This window comes from Phoca vitulina, unplaced genomic scaffold, assembly GCF_004348235.1.
Source record: "Phoca vitulina isolate PV1807 unplaced genomic scaffold, GSC_HSeal_1.0 scaffold15, whole genome shotgun sequence".
NCBI classification, from domain to species: Eukaryota; Metazoa; Chordata; class Mammalia; order Carnivora; family Phocidae; genus Phoca; species Phoca vitulina.
The window spans coordinates 13,327,415-13,348,644 of record NW_022589718.1 but is presented as its reverse complement, the minus strand read 5'-3'; positions in this window follow the sequence as shown (position 1 = coordinate 13,348,644).

Here is a 21,230-nt window from a genome sequence, read left to right as displayed (position 1 = left end):
TGCTTCCTCACCTTGATATATCAAAACTTTTTTGGATTCCAAGAGACAATAAATTCCATCTGAGGCAGGTACCCTCGACTGTTTGTCACTCCATGTCTGTCACCTGCAACCTTGTGAGTCCAACTGACGTCTTTCTACTCTTTTCCCCGTGAAAGTATCATCAAACCAGCATAATAGGAATTTGGAGAAATGGCTGCCTCTGAGTTTGCCCCCAAGTGGCAATGTTCTTTAAGGACACAGAATGCTCTGATCCACAACCAGGTATAAGCTTGTCAGACATCTTCTACCTTTTTGTCAAAAAGAGATACATGTAGTTTGGCTCCACAGAACCACGGAGAAAGGGCTGGGAAATGAAAGGAGTAGGAACCCCGAAGGCACAAGCCTAACCATGCAGCAGGAAACTGAACAACAGGCTGGTTACGTGGTGGTCATGGGCTTAATGAGACTATCTTCAGACAGCAAGGGTTATACAGTTCTCAAGTCTTGCTTCAACGGGAAAGAGAGCATTTTCTTTAAAATGTATTAACTAATTGAAATATTGTAGCAGATGCTATTGGTGTTCACCAAATATCCCCTCAGTCCACCCCTGAGATCACCTGCAGCGCCTGAGTCTCTTTTCTTGAGTGCTTTCTCTGGTTGCAGAGTAGGGCTCAGCCCACGCGCCAGGCAAGCTGGAAGTATCAGGGAGAGAAAACCCCCAAGAGCAATTTTAATCAATGAGGGATGAGAGTTCATGAGTAAATACCCCAGGGTTCTCACAATTCTGAGGTGCATTCTGTTGTCTTAAGGAAACCCCAGTGGGAATGAGCAATAGACTGCTCATTAGCATACTCTTTCTTCTCTTTCCAGAAATTCCGCATTCCCTCACCATACTTCTTTGCTTATGAACTACTTACACCCAGATCCTTGGGAACTAAGACATTATTATTATGGAGGTATGATTAAATGCAGTAAAAGTCACCTTTTTGGAGCATTGTTCAATAAGTTTTGAAAGACACAATTGATCAACATACTGTATACCTTAAAATTACACAGTGTTATATGTCAACTATATTTCCTTTTTTTTTTTTTTTAAGATTCACCCATTTATTTTAGACAGAGAGAGAGCATGAACGAGTAGGGGGAGGGGCAGAGGAAGAGAGAGAATCTTGAGCAGACTCCTCACTGAGTGCAGAGCACAGAACCCGGCTTGAGCCTCGATCTCACGACCCTGACTGAGATCATGACCTGAGCTGAAATCAGGAGTCAGACTCAGCCAACTGAGCCACCCAAGCACCCCACGTCAATTATATTACAATTAAAAACTGATAAATTTTTAAAATTAAAATTAAAAATTCTAAAGAAGGGGAGCACTCGGCTGGCTCAGTCAGTAGATCATGCAACTCTTAATCTCAGGGTCATGAGACTGAGCCCCACAATGGGCATAGAGCTTACTTAAAAAAAAAAAATTCTAAAAAAAAAAGGAAAGACACACTGAGTAAATCCCACCACATTTCTATCACTCTCCCCCCTCCCAAAATTCCCTGGCACCCCTTTGTGGTCAACACTCCCTCCACCCCCAGCTCCTGATAACCACTGATCAGTTTTCTGTCTTTATTCCAGGAGGTCATATAAATGGAATCATGCGTTATATAGCCTCTTTGAGTCTGGCTCCTTGCACTTAGCAAAATACATTTGAGATTCATTCACGTTGTTGAGCAGATCAGTAGTTTATTCCCTTTTATTGCGGAGTAGTATTGAACTACATGAATATATCACACTGTGTTTAACCATCCAGCAGTTGGAGAACATTTGGGTTGTTTCCAGTCTTTGGACGTTATACATAATGCTGCTAGGCTTTTGAGTGAGTATAAGTTTTTATCTCCCCTGGTAAATACCTAGGAGTGGGATTGCTGGGTTGTATGGTACATTTATAAGAAGCTGTTGAATTGTTTTACAACCAGCAATGCATGAGAGTTGCAGTTGTTCTACATCCTCATCAGTACTTAGTATTATCAGTTTTTAAAATTTTAGCCATTCTGGGGCACCTGGGTGGCTCAGATGGTTAAACGTCTGCTTTCAGCTCAGCTCATGATCCCAGGGTCCTGGGATCGAGCCCCACATTGGGCTCCTGGCTCAGCGGGGAGCCTGCTTCTCCCTCTCCCTCTGCCTCTCCCCCTGCTCATACTCTCTCTCTCTCTCTCTCTGTATCTTTGTGTCTCAAATGAATAAATAAATCTTAAAAAAAAAAAAAATAAAATTTTAGCCATTCTGACAGGTATGTAAAGTTATCTCATTGTGATTTTAATTTTCATTTGCCATTGACTAGGTTGAGCAATTATCAGGCACTTAATCACCTTTCATATATCTTCTTTGCATAAGTATCTGTTCAAATCTTTAGCCCATTTTTAAATATTTTATTTATTTATTTATTTGAGAGGGGGGAGGGGCAGAGGGAGAGGGAAAGAGAATCTCAAGCAGACTCCTCACTGAATGCAGAGCCCGATGCTGGGCTGATCCCATGACCCTGAGATATGACCCAAGCAGAAATCAAGAGTCAGATGCCCAACTGACTGAGCTACCCAGGCGCCATTAGCCCCCTTTTTTTTTTTTTTTAAGATTTTATTTATGTATTTGATAGAGAGAGACACAGCGAGAAAGGGAACACAAGCAGAGGGGGTGGGAGAGAGAGAAGCAGACTTCCCGCCGAGCAGGGAGCCCGATGCGGGGCTTGATCCCAGGACCCTGGGATCATGACCTGAGCCGAAGGCAGACGCTTAACGACTGAGCCACCCTGGCGCCCCTAGCCCATTTTTAATTGAGTTGCTCTCTTACTGAGTTTTGCGCATTCTTAAGATATTATTTCCTTAAATTTCAAAATGAAAGCTTTATTTTGTCTAATTAGAAATGTAGCATATACTCATTTTTAAGAAGCGGACAATGCATAAGTTTTTTTAAAAGTAAAAAAAAAAATTAGAGAACCTTGCCACAATTCTTTTAATCACAATGAGATGAAAGTTTCAGGATGCCAAGAGACAGACACCCATCAAAGGCAGATCATTGCACTGACGATGCTAAGCAACATTCTAGGGTTTCCACCACTGCTTTCAGTCTTCTGTTGTGGGTGGGATTTCTTCCTAAATCTAGGACCTCCAAGCAGGTGTGGATCATGCATTCAAAGGAGTAAACACACTAAAAAAAATAAAAATAGAACTACCATATGTTCCAGCAATCCCACTATTGGGTATATATCCAAAGGAAATGAAAACAGCAATATCAAAGAGATATCTACATTCCCGTGTTCATTGTAGTATTATTTGTAATAGACAAGGGATGGAAAGAACCTAAGTGTCTGATAATGGATGATTGAGTAAAGATATGGTATACACATACAATGGAATATTATTCAGCCATAAGAAAGAAGGAAATCCTGCCATTTAGGACAACGTGGTTGGATCTTGAGGGCATTACACTTAGTGAAATAAGCCAGACAGAGAAAAACAAATACTACATGGTATTACTTATATATGGAATCTAAAACAAACAAGTAAAATTCATAGGAACAGAGAGTGGTTGCCAGGGCCTGGGGGTCTGGGAGGAAATAAGGAGAGGTTGGTAAAAGAATACAAGCTTTCAGCTAAAGACACACAGACCTACCTAAATAGTCAAAATTTATTAAATCTATGTGGTTTGCAAAGGGAGGGAAAAATATCATTAAATGGTGATTTCAGATTACCTCCTAAGAATCTCTCAAATACCCATTATTGTAAGACTCAGGAATATTGTTAATATTTTTCCTTTATACTTCTCATGCTTTTTTCTAGGCACAAACACAAACTAGGATATGAAATAGGTAATATTTTGTAACACTATTTTCATACATCATGGAAGTCTTTTCAAATCAATAAATGATTTATATTAATCCTATTTAATGACTGTTCAGTATAGCGTGTGAATGTAATTTATTTATTCAATCACCTACTTGTAAATATTTAGGTTATGTGCAACATCTAGATACTACATTTCTTTCTTTTTTAAGATTTTATTTATTTTAGAGAGTGAGGGAGCATGTGTGTGCATGCTTGAATGGGGGTGGGGGGGGAGGCAGAGGGGTAGGGAGAGGGAGAGAATCCCAAGCAGACTCCATGCGGAGCTCAGAGCCTGATGCAGGGCTCACAATCCTGAGACCATGACCTGAGCTGGAACCAAATTGGATGCTTAACCAACTGAGTCACCCAGGCGCCCCTAGATATTACATTTCTTAAGTGAATTGTCCCTCTGTGCCCTTTGGCCACTCTTCTATTGAATTATTGAAAAGCACCTTAAATATAAGTGATGTTAAATATATTTAATTAATTAATTTAAAATGTTTAATAATCATGAGCAACCTTCTTTCCTTTCTTCCTCCTTTTCTTTCTTTAAAATTTAATGTGAAAAAACATTATGCAGGTCTGAGCATGGATGGTGGTTGGAGTTCACACAGGAAGGCAGCCAAGCAGGGTGACAGCCTGGCAAGTCTTAGAAAAATACAGGAGATTTGAGCAATAAGTAAATATATTGAGGATAAAGAGAGCCAGAATTCTCACAGAAGGGAATTTCAAATATGGAAAAGGAGAAAACTAGAATGAACTCTGAGTGTTGGATTAGAATTACAGGGATTGATGTGAACTAATGGTCTGGAATATAAGGATGTAGAAACAAATATATGTGTGTTTATGTACATCCAGCTGGTCCCCAACTTACAACGGTTCGACTTAACAATTTTTTGACTCTATGGTGGTGTGAAAGTTATACATATTCAGTAGAAGGTATATTTTGAATTTTGAATTTTTATCTGTGGTATGATCCTCTCCCGCGATGCTAGGCTGTGGTAGTGGGCTGTAGCTCCCAGTCAGCCCATGCAGTCACGAGGGTGAACAACTGATACACTTACAACCAGTCTGTTTTTCACTTTCAGTACAGTATTCAATCAATTACATGGGATATTTAACACTTTGCTAGAAAATAGGCTTTGTGTTAAATGATTTTGCCCAACTGTAGGCTAATGTAAGTGTTCTGAGCACATATAAGGGGGCTAGGCTAAGCTATGATGTTTGGTAGGTTAAGTGTATTCCATTCATTTTTGACTTATGTTATTTCCTTTTTATTTTAAGATTTATCTATTTATTTATTTGTCAGAGAGAGAGAGAGATAGAGCACACGCACAAGCGGGGCGGGGGGAGGGGCAGGCAGAGAGAGAAGCAGGCTCCCTACTGAAGCGGGACTCGATCCCAGGATCCTGGGATCATGACCTGAGCCGAAGGCAGATGCTTAACTGACTGAGCCACCCAGGCATCCCGACTTATGTTATTTTCAACTTACGATGAATTTATTGGGATGTAACCCCAGTAAACCCCTGAACAACACAGGTTTGAACTACACAGGTCCACTTATATGCAGATTTTAAAAAGAAATACTGTATAGTATTATAAATGTATTTTCTCTTCCTTATGATTTTCTTAATAACATTTTCTTTTCTCTCACTAACTTTATAGTAAGACTGCAATATATAATACATATGACATACAAAATACAGGTTAGTCAGCCATTTATGTTATCACTGAGAATTCTGGTCAACAGTAGGCTATTAGTAGTTACATTTTGGGGGAGTCAAAAGTTTATACGTGGATTTTTCCATTGCATAGGGGAGTTGGTGTCCCTAACCCCCACATTGTTCAAGAGTCAACTGTATATATCTATGTGCAAAAAAGTGTGTGTGTGTGTATATACACATTTATATATTTCCCAACTCTGTCCACTAAGAGGACCTGTAGCAATGAGCACACCTAATGCCCAGATCTTGGTATCTAAATTCCATTCTCCACTAAAAGGGGTCCTTGTAGAGAAATGCGTGGTTCCAGGTCTGGAGCATGGGAAGTACAAGCTAAATCATCTTGTACTAAAAAATAAGGAAGTGTTCATAGACCGGTGGGACATGACAAAGGACACAGGAGTTAGCTTGAATGGGGGTTCAAATCTGGGCCAAATATGGGACAATATGGGCATCAAAATAAACAATGATAGGAACAGATTATATCCCATTGAGAAGAATAGGAATCCATGAGTCCACACTGATGTAAACAGACATAGGACTAAACACATGGGGAGAAGACAAAACTCTTCTTTAGAGTAGAAGGCCAACTAACAAGTTTAAAAGGCATGATAGAATTAGAAAATTACCACTTGTCGATCATTACAGTAATAATTAATTCAGGCAGGAAACATCAGTTGATGCTAAAACAGGCAGGTGAAAGTTGGATGAGAACAGGATATTTACACAGTCTCTAAGTTCCTTCCCAGAAAATAGTGATTAATTATAAGAGGAAAAAGAGTAACTTTACCATCAGACACTATTAACATTATTTAGGACAAACTGACATCATGTGCTCCCTGATGGGAATGCAGTAAGAAAAGCACGCTTCACTTCTTTTTTTTTTTTTTTAAGATTTTATTTATTTATTGGAGAGAGAGAGAGAGATTGAGAGAATGAGTGGGGGGAGAGGCAGAGGGAGAAGCAGATTCCCTGAAGAGCAGGGAGCCTGATGTGGGACTTGATCCCAGGACCCTGGGATCACAACCTGAGCCGAAGGCAGATGCTGAACCGACTGAGCCACCAGGTGCCCCAAGCACGCTTCACTTCTGTGATATACCCGCCAAAAACACATAACCCCAATCTACTCATGAAGAAAGAAACATCAGACAAAACCAATTCTATGCAATAGCTGAGGAACTACTCCAGATTGAAGGAAACTGAAGACACATAGCAATACACACACAAACACACACACATATATATATATAACCCTGGATCGGATCCTTTTGCTTTAAAGGACATTGTGTGTTGAGACAGTTGCTGAAACTTTATTACATCTCTGGATGGACAGTATATGGGAATTCTCTGTACGATTCTTGCAGTTTTTCTGTAAGTTTAAAATTATTTCAAAGGAAAAAGGAAAAAGAAAAAAGTCATAAACAGAGTAAAGTCAGAAGAGTGCTGAATTTATAGTCAGATGTGAGAACAGGACAGAATGCACAAATAAGCTCTTCTTAGTGGTAAATGAGTGAAAGCCATAAAGGAAAGGAGAAAAGAAAGGGTTCAAATGGCTATAAAATATGAATATCTTTTGCACAGTTTGTTAGTGAAAATATTTCAGTGAATAACATTTGTATTAACAAAAATATAGGGGCGCCTGGGTGGCTCAATCGTTAAGCGTCTGCCTTCAGCTGAGGTCATGATCCCAGGGTCCTGGGATCAAGCCCCGCATCAGGCTCCCCGCTCGGCGGGAAGCCTGCTTCTCCCTCTCCCACTCCTGCTTGTGTTCCTGCTCTCGCTGTCTCTACCAAATAAATAAATAAAATCTTTAAAAAAAAAATAACAGAAATAGATCAATCAGGAAAGGAGACAGACCCACTCAGGTCAATGTGATTGTTGCTACTACTTCACAAACAACTGCATAGTAAAAAACAAGAGTTTAAAGCGAAGAAACTGCATGTAGTTAAAAATCCAATAAAAAACACAGTACTGAAAAAAAAAAATATATATATATATATAGTACTGTGGCCTGGGGCCAGAGGACATTCTCAGTATGGCCTTCAGACCTAAATTAACCATCTGGAACACTCTCTCTCTCTCTCTTTTTTTTTAAAGAGTCATTCTATTCAACCTTTTCAAATAACAGAGACACCTTTTAATAGGAAGTCTGTATTTCATCATAAAGATGGAAGAAGCACACCGTGCCCTTAGCTGAGTTACTCTCCACGGAAGCAGGCTCTATTTTAGCACTGCATAGCACGTTGTGGAAACATTGCTTATGGCAAATTTATTTTATGTGGTCATGTGCAAGCATTATCAATTGAGGAGCTTACAGATTGGGAACTTATATCCTAACTTATGGTTGTACTTTTTTTTTTTTAAGATTTATTTATTTGTTTATTTGACAGAGAGAGAGGCAGCGAGAGAGGGAACACAAGCAGGGGGAGTGGGAGAGGGAGAAGCAGGCTTCCCGCTGAGCAGGGAGCCCGACGGAGGGCTCGATCCCAGGACCCTGGGATCACGACCTGAGCCGAAGGCAGACACTTAATGTCCGAGCCACCCAGGCGCCCCTTATGGTTGTACTTCTGTTAAAATGAATATGTGCACTCTCTCATATGGTCTTGACAGAAGCTCTGGGCAGGAGGTAAGCCATCACCACTAGTCCAATTTTACAAATAAGGAAACCACATCTAAGCCAAATGAAGCACCTTTCCAAAGTTGATACTTAACAAGGGGGCAGAGCTTGGGCTCAACATAGATGCCCTATCTTGAAATGTGCTACGATCTCCATGTCATCAGTCTTACTCAAAGAAACACAAATCAACACTAAGGAGTAAGTCCGTGATCTCAAACCATTGGTTCATATTTTATCATATATAGCTCAAAAAGCTCATTTCTTCAGTAATAGCTAGTATAGAGAACTCATTTGTCATTCATTTCTAAACTCTGTTATTGAAAGTATCAACAAGTGCTTAAAGTGTTTGTTAGTGATTATGAGCATAAAGCTACTTGCACAATCTCCACATATCCACTCCTCCATATTTCTTCACTGGCTACTGTTCAGTTCAGATTGACATTGAAGATGCAGACAAAATTTGTTGAATCAGACCAGGCTATTGGTTGTAGCCCAGCATCTGTGACAGCAAGTCTGATTATCTCCAGTCAGTCAGAAATCAAGATCAGCACTCATAAAATAAGTTCCAGACAGTTTCTAAACAAATAATGCTTTTCACAAAACATTTGCTAGAATGCTTAACTGATGTGGCATCACACTTGAAAGACCATTCAGTGGATTTGCATCATGGCTTAAGAAAAGAATCATCCAGCCAAGTCTGCCTATAATGATTTTCACATGCTTTTTTTTTTTTTTTTTTAAGATTTTATGTATTTATTTGACAGAGAGAGACACAGCAAGAGAGGGAACACAAGCAGGGGGAGCAGTAGAGGGAGAAGCAGGCTTCCTGTGAGCAGGAAGCCCGATGCGGGACTCGATTCCAGGACCCTGGGATCATGACCTGAGCCGAAGGCAGACGCTTAACGACTGAGCCACCCAGGTGCCCCTCACATGCTTTAAATAGGCATAAGCAGATATAATGGAAGTGTCAGATGAGGCTATTACACTATTTAGTCTTTAAAAGTCAATAAACAGGGGCACCTGGGTGGCTCAGTTGGTTGGGTGTCCCACTCTTGATTTTAGCTCTGGTCATGATCTCAGGGTCATGAGATTGAGTCCTGTGGCAGGCTCTGCACTAGGTGTGGAGCCTGCTTGGGATTCTTTCCCTGCCCCTCCCCTGCCACCCTCCCACCCCTCACTCATGCTCTCTCTCTCTCTCTCTAAAAAAAAGTCAATAAATATTCCAGCAAAATTCATATGTTTGCTCTTACTTTTTCTAAAAAAAGGTGGTGAAGTGAAGAAGTGAATTAGAGACTATTATTTCTTTAAAAGCTATTCATTTTATAAATTTTTATCCACTATGTACCCGGCACACAATCTAAGTGAATGTATCATTTTCTTATGTTAATAATGGAAATTAAGTAAGTTTTGGTTAACATACCAGTGGCAATACCAGGCATACCTGAGCATACTTGGAACCCCAAATACTGGTTGTTTTAGAACATTTTTTAGATCAACTAAGGCACTATCTGAAATATTCATGCCAAATGCAATAGATAGAATTGTCTTAGGTAATCTTATCAGAATTAAATCAAACAGTAGCAGCTCTTTCTGCCCACAGGTCCTGTCCCTGTTCTTTAATAAAATCACCTTTTTGCACCAAAAAAAAAGAGAAGTAAATCAAACAGTGTCATTAATATTTAGAGATGTTGTAGAGAGTGAGCTTATTATGCCTGAAAAAAAAAATAGGGGAACTAGATAGAAAAGTGGTGGTTGAGAGTAGAGGATGGAGGTAATGGACAGTGAAGTGGAAGAAGTAAGAAGACCTAGAGGAATAGAAAGCTAACTGCAAACCTAATCCCATCACTTGTTTGCTCAAAATCTTTCAGATGCTAAGGACACCACCGATGGTTTCCTACCCAACAGCTCTTACTCTTCCCTCCCTTCCTTGCAGATAGAAGCCACTTCCAATCACAAAGGGTGAAAATGGCAGATACACACTTTGCCGGCATTCAGTGCGGATAGGTGTTCCCTTGTGACTGGGTTCTGGCCAATGAGAAATGGGGAATTCTGAGAGATGCTTCTGGAAAAGACTTTCTTCTCTGTTTGCACAGACTCTGCCTACCTTTTCCAGGCCATTGAACATAACTGTAAGGATGTGATGCTTGGAATTGCTGCAGCTATATGGGGACTAGAAGAAGAGATAGCATGAGACCCTAAGAAGAGGTGTCACACACAGACTCTAATGACCACCCAGAGTATGGATTTGCCACATTTATGAAGTTCCTAGATAATCTGAACTTCCACAGTTATAGCACATATTCCACTTATTGTAACTGCTTAACAAATTGACCCATGCAAGTCAGGTTTGTGTCTCTCTTGTTCATTTCTGTATCCTAAGAATCTACATGGTACCTAGCAGTCTCATCTGTGGAACACATGAAGGAGTTGAAGGATATTAGAAGCAAAATAATTTCAAATATCAATTAGAAAAAGGCAAACATCTGATTAGAAAAATGCACAAAGACATGATAGGCAATTTCCAAATGGCCATCAACAGATGAAAAGACGGTCAGCCCCCGTACCAATCAAGAAACACAAATTAAAAAGAATAATATATTTTGGGGGTACCTGGCTGACTTAGTTGGTGGAGCATGCAGTTCTTGATCTTGGCTTCATGAGATCAAGCTCCATGTTAGGTGTAGAACTTACTTAAAAATAAATAAATAATGGAGTGTCTGCGTGGTTCAGCCGGTTGAGCGTCGGAATCGATTTCGGCTCAGGTCATGATCTCGGGGTCGTGAGATTGAGCCCTATGTCAGGCTCTGTGCTGAGCATGGAGCCTGCTTAAGATTCTCTCTCCTTCTCCCTCTGTCCCCCCCACTCACATGTGTGCGCTCTCTCTCTCTCAGATAAATAAATAAACAAATAAATGTACCAAAAAAAGAGTAATATTTTTCACTAACAGATTGGCAAAATGAACAAAGGTTTCTCCCATGTTGGGAATGTTGCAGTGAAATGGGTACTCTCATACATTGTAGGAGCAAGTGTAAATTCTATAAACTTTCTAACCATAAATATCAACGCTTAAACTCACCATCTAACCTAGTAATTTATTTAGAATGCATTCTTTTTTTTTTTCTTTTTTAAAGATTTTATTTATTTATTTGACAGAGAGAGACATAGCGAGAGCAGGAACACAAGCAGGGGGAGTGGGAGAGGGAGAAGCAGGCTTCCCGCAGAGCAGGGAGCCCGATGTGGGGCTCGATCCCAGGACCCTGGGATCATGACCTGAGCTGAAGGCAGACGCTTAACGACTGAGCCACCCAGGCGCCCTAGAATGCATTCTAAGAAAATAATCAGGCAATGTACAAAGATGTTTGTATGTGGATGTTCACCACAGCATTGTTTAACATTATATACCTGTAAGCAACTTAAATGTACACCCATACAGAACTTGTGCCTACAGCAGAATCCTACGAAGTTTAAAAAAGAGGAGATAGGAAAAACCTAGATGTCTTGATATGAATAAATGTTCATAAAATGTGTTTAATTGAAAAAGCAAGTATAGAGTATTAGTAAATAACAATGCCATTTAAAATACATGTTAAAAATTAAATACCAAATTTAAAACAATTAAACCAATTAATAAATCGGTTGAAACAAACCATTCAAAGAACATCTTGGATCAAGAGGAATATATCCAGCCACTAGTTTTGAACCTTTTCAGTCAGAGAATATTCACTTTACATTCACAACAATCAGTCATACTCAAAAAAGGCACAAGTTGTAAAGTGGGTCACTTAGGGTAAAATCATATCAATGTTTAGGATTAATGTGACCTGAAATTTACACACACACACACACACACACACACACACAAGATCTGGTTTTGCAAGTTTTCGGCCACTGATGCTTATCTCACATAATTAGTCCTATTTTTTGCCTCTTAAAAATTTATGGATTTATTTTATACTTAAGCTGATTTGATAAGACTCATATGAAGAGAAACAAACTAATAAAAATGAAGAAATGCTTTTCTTTATTGGAGAAACTTTAAGATGTTAATTGAATAATAAAATGTGGGGGGAAAAAGAGAAGTCTGGGTGCAAACCATTTTCTTCAATCAAGCCTCCAGGTGAGAACCCCATTTTCACTCTTGCTTGTGAGGTGCTTGCTGGTGTCAAGCCTTGGGTCTTTGGGGAGATTCCTCAGCATAAGGTTGCTTCTCAATTTTCTCCCATCAGACTTAGGATGGAGCTTCTCAGTATTTATCTATATGCTTTGAGGCTGCCCAAACTCTATTGCTGTTGTTTTCTTTCATTCTCCTTATCCTTGTTAGTTTATGCCTTAAAATAATGACGATGACAACAACAGATCCTTTTCATGTGTTTATGAGAGGTTTCAGAACAGAGTGGATCGAAATGTGTACGTGTAGGGGCACCTGGGTGGCTCAGTCAGTTAAGCATCAGACTCATGATTTTGGCTCAGGTCATGGTCTCAGGGTCCTGGGATCCAGCCCCAAGGTGGGCTCCACACTCAGCACGGAGTCTGCTGGAGATTCTCTCCCTCACACCAGCATGTGTGCACTCTCTCTCTCTCAAATAAATAAATAAATCTTTTTAAAAAATGCATAACCTGCCATCTTGAAACAATAAAATATGACAATCCATGTAAAGTTTGGAGCACGGTCCCCTGGCCGATGCTGTCAGCTTCTAGTATTTTTTTTTTTTAAAGATTTTATTTATTTATTTGACAGAGAGAGACACAGCGAGAGAAGGAATACAAGAAGGGGGGGGTGGGAGAGGGAGAAGCAGGCTTCCTGCGGAGCAGGGAACCCAACGTGGGGCTCGATCCCAGGACCCTGGGATCATGACCTGAGCCAAAGGCACACGCTTAATGACTGAGCCACCCAGGCGCCCCAGCTTCTAGTATTTTTATTAGCAGGCTTGTTCTCTTACATCTGACTGCTTGGTCTGTCTCTTTTCTGGCAAGTCTTTCTCCTTGTCCTGTCTAAGCATAGATATCTCCTAAGATTCTAGTCTCCGAAGCTGAAGCTCACCTATGATTTCAATTCAGATGGCACCCAAATAAATACATTATCTCCTGTTTCTTCCCTACAGACTCATTTTCCAACCATCAGTGTAATCCTGACACTAGCAAACTTCATATGCCTGATGCTGACCTCCTTACATAGCCATACAACCAGGTCTTCTCTGAACCTCTTGTTTTCTTTCTTTTTGGAATTGGCATCACCAAATCCTTGAAGCCTTGAAACCTGGCTATTAGTAGAAATGCCTTATTTTCCCTTAACCTCTACATCCAATCATTTGTCAAATTATGTAGCTTCCCCTTTGGAAATGGCTTTCATTTCCATATCCTTTTTTCACCGCTTGTCCAGTGGGAAAAAAATCTACATTACTCAAATCTCCTTCACTAGCCATTAAAGATTTCTTTCTGAACGGCAATTCTTAATAATGACTAAATGAACTACGTCCTCAGCCTTACCTCCTAACACTCACGGTTTCTCCACATTCCAGACAAGTTAGAGTGTGGTAGACATTAAAAAAACGTTAAATTTAGCATTTGACCTTTGATTATTTATAAGTGACTCTCCAAAACGCCAGAGGCATTGCTAATTTATTATTTTCCTGAAGCACAAATTCAAGTTACATATGCTACAAAGTTGGTGATAGGAAAAGTCACTTAATTATAAGAGTGGCTCCGCCAACTGCCCCAGAGCCACACCTCACTCTGGCTTTGTTGTTTTCTACTTATCCTCATCATAGTCAGCAGGTTTTATTAAAGTTCTGAAGGGGGGGCGCCTGAGTGGCTCAGTCATTAAGCGTCTGCCTTCGGCTCGGGTCGTGATCCCAGGGTCCTGGGATCGAGCCCCACATCTGGGCTCTCTGCTCAGCGGGGAGCCTGCTTCTCCCTCTCCCACTCCCCCTGCTTGTGTTCACTCTCTCGCTGCTCTCTCTCTGTCAAAATAAATAAAATCTTTATTTAAAAAAAAAATAAAGTTCTGAAGGGACCATCTATATATTTCCACTTTACTATCTCCCAGCAGGAAGTGTCTTATGCTAGAAATGACATTTGTGATTTTTGTTTTATAGATAGAACTCTTGCGTCAAGGGTTACTCTCCTTGCTTATCCTTGAGAATGCGCAGGGCTTTCTGGTTTCCGGAGCCTTGCTTACATTGTTCCCTACCCCAGTGATTTCATTATATATTGCTACATAAGTAACCACCCCCAAACCTAGCGGCTTAAAAGGATAATCATTAATTTGCTCACAAGAGTGTTTACAGTTTGGTCAGGATTCTGACACAACAGCTTGTCTCTGTTCCATGTGATGTCAGCTGGGATGGCTCAATATAGAGGATCTACCTCCAAGATGGCTCACTCAGAAGGCTGGTTGCTGGCGCTGGCCTGTTGTAGGCAGCTCAGATGAAGCTGTGTGTGGTGGGGTCTGGGGAGATGGCTAGGGCTTGAATTTCTTCCATGTGGGCCTGTCTAGGTGGCTGCTTGGGATCTCTCATTACATGAAAGCCGGGTTCCAAGAGGGAGGAAGCAGAAGCTGCCAGAAATCTTTAATGCTTGGGCTCAGAATTCCTAGAATGTCATTTCCTCCACACTCTATTCGTCAAAGCAGAAACAGGCCCCGCTCAGATTCAAGAGGAGGACACATAAGCTACAACTCTTGATGGCAAGAGTGACATGCATGTACAAAAAGGTGGAATTTGGGGTGGGCCATATTTGAAGACTAGCTACCACCATTTACCATATGGCCACAACAATACATGTCCCTCCCATATGAAAAATACACTTATCTCCTCCCCTAAGATATGAAAATATCCATACCATTATATATCAGTTCATCGTCTAGGACAGGGGTGAGCAAACCACAGCATGAGGGCCAAACCCAACCTGTGGACTATTTTTGTACAGCCCCTGTGATAAGAATGGTTTTGTATTTTTACAGGGTTATAAAAAAACAACAACACAAGAATATGTGAGAACAATCACACATGTGACCTGCAAAGCCTCAAATATTTACTATCTGGCTCTATCCAGAAAAAGTTTGCCAACCCCTGGTCTAGGATATCAGCTTCTAAATGGGGTTCAAGGGCAGATGTGGCTCCTTGGGTGTCATCCCTTGACTATGGCTCCTCAGACATGGATCCTCTTGATCTGAAGACTAGTGAACCGAAGAGACAAAGTATCTGTCTCTTTCACACACCCAACATCTAATGGTAAGGTAGGGACAGAAAACCTATAATAGACACCCCCATTCAAAAAGGGGACAAAACAAGAGGGACATGGAAAGTGATCCATAGCAATTCCAAAATCCGACTGGTCAAATGACATCAGTTCCTTTTTTTTTTAAAGATTTTATGTATTCATTAATTTTATATATAAAGAAAAAGAGTGAGCAGGGAGAAAAGTAGAGGAGGAGGGAGAGGGATAAACAGACTCTGCACTGAGCATGGAGCCCGATGTGGGACTCGATCTTAAGACCTTAAGATCATGACCCTGAGATCATGACCTGAGCTGAAACCAAGAGTTGGATGCTTAACCAACTGAGCCACCTGGGCTCCCCAACATCAGTTCCTTAATTTGGCCTACTCCTTCTCTTTGAAAATGATTCTCAGGGGCTTTTTGTGCCATCTTTTTTTGTTTTTTTTAAGATTTTATTTATTTATTTGAGTAAGAGAGCACACAGGCAGAGGTAGAGAGAGAAGCAGGCTCCCCACTGAGCAGGGAGCGTGATGCGGGACTCGATCCCAGGACCCTAGGATGGTGACCTGAGCTGAAGGCAGACGCTTTATGGACTGAGCCATCCAGGCGCCCCTTTTTGCTCCATCTTGAGTCATGTCCCCTTTTGGAAACAGCCCGTAATTGCAGATGAGTAGCTTCCTCAGCCTGCTTCCTGCCTTTGAAGTTGAAGCTCTGGAAGTCTCTTCATTATGCAGTCTCTACTTCAGTGCAAGCTAGTGGAGATCCTTAAAAGCCATAGATTTCTTATCATCTCCCTTAGGCAAAAGCCATACTCCCATTTCTTTCTAAGGGAGGCCCTTCTCTACATTGGGCCAGTGTGAGACTGCTGTGGACAACACCATCTAGATTCTTAGAAGCCCTGCTATCTAGTTGAAAGGATCTATGAGGTACCACCTTAAATCTTTCAGAGCTATCAATTTATCTATTGCTGTGTAACAAGTTACCCAAACGTAATGGCTTAAAACAGCAATCTTTTATTATCTCACAGTTTCTGTTGGTTAGAAATCTAGGGCTCTGCTTAGCTAGGTCCCTCTGCCTCAAGGTCTCTCAAAGGCACCAACCAAGGTGTCAGCTGGGGCTATGGTCTTGTTTTAGTCAGCTCAGGCTACCATAACAAAATATCCCAGTTCTGGAGGTTGGGAAGTCCAAGATCAAGGTGCCAGGCAGTTTAGTTCTTGGTGAGTGGCTTCTTCCCGGCTCGTAAACGGCCATCTTCTCACTATCCTCACAAGCCAGAGAGCAGAAGCTCTGATGTCTCTTTTATCTCTTACAAGGGCCGTAATCCCATCCCGGGGGCTCCACCCTCATGACCTCATCTAAACCTAATTACCTCCCAAAGGCCCTAATACCATCACACGGGGGGTTAGGGCTTCATAATATGAATTTGGGTGGATACAAACATTCAGTCCCTAATAGGTCTCATCTCATCTAAGGCTGCACTTAGGGAAGATCCACTTCCAAGCTTGCTCACATGGTTGTTGGCTCACATTCAGTCCCTTGTGGGTTGTTGGATCGAAAGCGCCATTTCCTTGCTGGTGCTTGGATGGAAGCGTCCATTGCTCCTTGTCACATGGGCCTCTCCATAGGGCTACTGGCATCATGGTAGCTGGCTTCCATCAAGGGCAGCAAGTGAGAGAGCAAGGAGAGGGTGTGTAAAAAGGGAGTCATTGTCTCTCTTAATCTAATCTTGGAAGTGATATCCATCACTTTTGCCAGACTCTATTCATGAAAAGCAAGTCACTGGGTCCAGCTCACACTCAAGGGGAGAGGATGACACAAGGGCTTGAATACCAGGAAGTAGGGACCATTGGGGGCCATGGTGGAGGCTGCCTGCCACAGCTGTACCCTTGTCTTGAACTTTACCTAAGGCCATATTTTCCTGAGAGCACCCTGGATTTGACCTCGGCCCCGAGGCCATTTCTTATTTTGATGGTTTTGTCCTCTGGAGAGGCTAGAAATGACAGTTTTATTTCCAATCCAGCAAGTCCCGGCTTCTTTATGTTTCCTCTAAATTCAGATGGAACACGGAGCAGTGCCCCCCCGCCCTTTTTTTTGGCTCATCTCACTTCTCTTGTACTATATCATAAGCATCTGAAAGAAATTCTTCAACCTTTTTACCATCTATCCAAATAACTCCTTAGCCAGATCCACACATTCATTAGGTATCTTTTCTGTCTTTCATGTAACGGCAAGCTAGTTTAGCTAATCGTTTTTCCAATAGATAAGTGGAACCCCCTCTCTCCAGCCTCTAATAACAATACTCACTGCCCCTTCGTAGTGCTCTCCGCTAGTAGACTCCTCAGTGTTCTTCCAGCTTCCATCCTCTACCTGGTCCCAGAGCCACTGCCGCCTGTTCTAGGTTTCTATACATCGGGACCTCGCCTCTAGGTATGCAATTACATTTGAGTTATCTATTGCTGTATAAGAAAACACCCTAAAACTTAAGTGTTTTAAAACAACAGCATTCACTTTTTTGCTAACAGTTTTGCAGTTTGGGCATGACTCTGAAGACAGCTCATGTCTCTTCCATGTGGCGTGAGCTGGCGCAGCTCAACCAGGGCTGGAGGATCCACTCCCAAGAGAACTCACTCACAAGGCTGGCAATTGGTACCAGCTGTCTGCCAAGAGCTCAGCGGGAGCTGTGAGCCCGGGACCTGGTTCTCTTCCACGTGGGCCTCTCCACGTGGCTGCATGGGTTTCCACAAATGATTAGAAGGAAGTGATTGAATTTCACAACTATTTAGGAGGTAAAAATCAAGAGGATGTGGCACAACAATGTGAGTATACCTCGCACTACTGAACTGCGCACTGTGGAATGGTATATACAGTGCTGTGTTTTTTAAAGCCACAAAACCTAATGAAAAAATCAGGGGAAGATGATGATGGCCTGCAGGTGGTTGGGGGTGGAGAGAGAGAGAGAGAGAGAGAGCGATGTCAAGGATGACAAAAACCCAATAAAACATAGCCTCTGGCCTTGAGAACTTTCTGGGTCGAGCAGAGGATGCAAAAGTGTGAACAGATATTCACAACCCATGTGGTAGATCCTGTAGCTTTCTGCTGGAGTGCTAACAGGTACATGACCCCTGCCCTGCAAAATACCTCAAAATAGATCTTTAATGTCTGCAATTCCCAGAGACAAACACTGAAGACGTAATTATAGGTTTGGATTTCTTAAAGCAAACCTCAAAATGAACACTGCCCAAGAAACAGAGATAAGGTATAAAACTACAGGTGCATGCAACATTCCCCTTTCAATGTAGCATGTAAGCTTGTAGGCTAGAAGCAATGTGGTAAAGCAGTGGGCAGGGGAGAAGGCAGATGTTTCGTGGTCATTAGCCCTATATTTTTAGGATACAAAATCCCTTTGTTGTCTTGTAACTCCTGATGTGTCTGGAAATTGTGCTCCTGAGTTCTCACTTTTGAAACTTTCTTGCTTTAAAGTAATAAACAGGTCATAAAGATCACTTATATCCTGAACAATTTCTTTCCTCTCACTAAAGTTTCATAAACAGCCAAAGTCTATTTACAGAATTTCAGGGGGGTTTGTTGGTAATGTATGACCCTACTTTCTTCCAAGTAAGTCTACACCATTCTTCATGGAAAGGACAGGAAACAGGAGTCCCTCTTTTCGTGGCGTATTACCCCCATCCCGTATGCTTTTCTGAAAACACCTTGAATTTCATGCTTACCGTTGATATATGTTCCAGACCTCCCTGCTGTATCGTTAACTGCCTGATGCATTAGGTGACTAGTTGAGTGGTGTGATTTTATTTATTTTTGAAATCTCATCAGTTGTCTCATTCTGAGCAAGCTCTCTATCTAGGTAGGGTCTCCCCCTGTAAAATATTGACTACAGACCACTACCCGAATCTGCCTAGTGCCCTTGTGGTGGGTCTCCATGCTGAGACACCTCTCCTAATTCAGTCCCTCCTGAAGCGTCTTGGAAGGATCTGATAACGTCATTCAAGGCTGAAAATCAATATCTGATAAGACTTAATGTGTTCATTCATTCAAAAATAACCACTGAGTGCCTACTATGTGTTAGACACTCTCTAGATGTTGGGAACACAACAATGAACACATCAGACAAAGATCCTCTCATAGCCCTTATTTTCGTTTTTTTATCCCAGAGGTTTTTGACTTTTAACAATGGACAAAGTGCTGGCTTGGCTTAAAGACAAAGGAATCAGGTTCTATGTTTGGAATTAAGCCACATTTCCCTGGATGGGGGTAGCAGCAGCGTCCTGGAATCACACAACATCTTCCACCTACTCATAAGAGGAGTCTGGAACCATCAATGACTAGATCAATTGTCATTTTTCTTGGGCCTTTGCCAGGCTCCAGCAAGACAATATCTTTCTGTGGAGCGTATTCCGTACCAGGCCAGGGCCAAGGAGGGCAAAGTGCTGGCGGCTTTGGTGGAGCCGGGGCCCAAGACCACCACTCAGCCATTGCTCAGGAAGACATTGCCCCCTCGTGGTTCCTTATGTAACTGAGGGAGGGACTGGGAGTGGAAAGGGCTGTCCAAGTTTCCAGATCAATTGTGTGGCCCTTGCCTCTTCCGAACTTCAAATGCAAGTTCAACAGATTCTTGGCTTATTTTCATCCAGGATACACTACCCCCACCCCCCACCCCCGTAGAGAGGCATGACATCATGACAGCAATTCAATCTTTATCAAAATCTTCAGACTCCCCCCCGACCCCTCCCACCCCAAGAAAAACCCAAGAGGTGAATGGAAGCATCGCCACTCTTTTTTTCTTCACAATGCTCTTCACACAAGTATTTTCATTGCTTTCTGCGATTTGAACCAGGATCCCTGATCATGGTGCCGTGGAGTTGTTTTGGGTATCTTGTCTCCACAACACCAGTTTAAGGTCCTTAAAAGCAGGAGCCTTATCTCCATTCCCACCCCCACCCCACTCCCAGCAGCACTTAAACCAGTATAGCGTGAAGAATGTGGGCGGGGTGGGGGGAGGAAGGGGGCAGAGAGAGATAAACAGTGAGGCAAGCAAATAAATAGAAATTGTGATTGGTGCTGTGAAGAAAGGAACAGGGTGCTGTGTGAGAGAATTCCTGGGCGTGGGAAGTGAGGGAGAACCTACTGATATATGCAGGTTTAAATTTATGTGTTTATGATACCGGAATGGAGAAGCTCTCTATGGCCCCGGAAAAATGGAAATTTCCTTAATGATAATGCTAACTTCCATGTTCTGTAACCTTAAACTGGGCAGGAATGGGTGCTGGGTGCTCTAGCTCTACCAACCTGTCATCTCCTTTAATTGCAACCCCCCGGGAGGTAACTCTACTCCCATTTCACAGGTGAGGAAACCGAAACCTCGCAGTCCTTCCGAGGTTGGCGCGTGAACAGGCGTTGTGCGCGGACCTCCCACAGTACTGAGCCCTCTCTCTTCTTTAAGCTGCTTTGACCCTGGGAAGATCATCTGTGTTGGCCTCCAGTTCGGATCGCTGTGAGGAATATTCACTTAGCCAACAAAGATTTGAGTGCCTACTGTATACCAGGTAGCGTATTTAAATAGCCGTGGGATTATAAAGAGAAACAGGGCACGGTGTTGTCGTCTGGCGGGAAGGCTCTCCCAGGAGAGTGAGGGAGGCAGCCAGGTAAACAAATAATTCCAGAACGGTCTGCTAAGGGCCGCTGACAGGAGCCTGAGCAGGGGGCCCGTGAAGCCTAGCGGAGAGCGAAGGCCGGCGCGCGGAGGCTGGGAGGTTTGCGAGGACCCGGCGCTGGAGGTGGGTTTGAAGCTGTGCCCTGAAAACGCCGGCC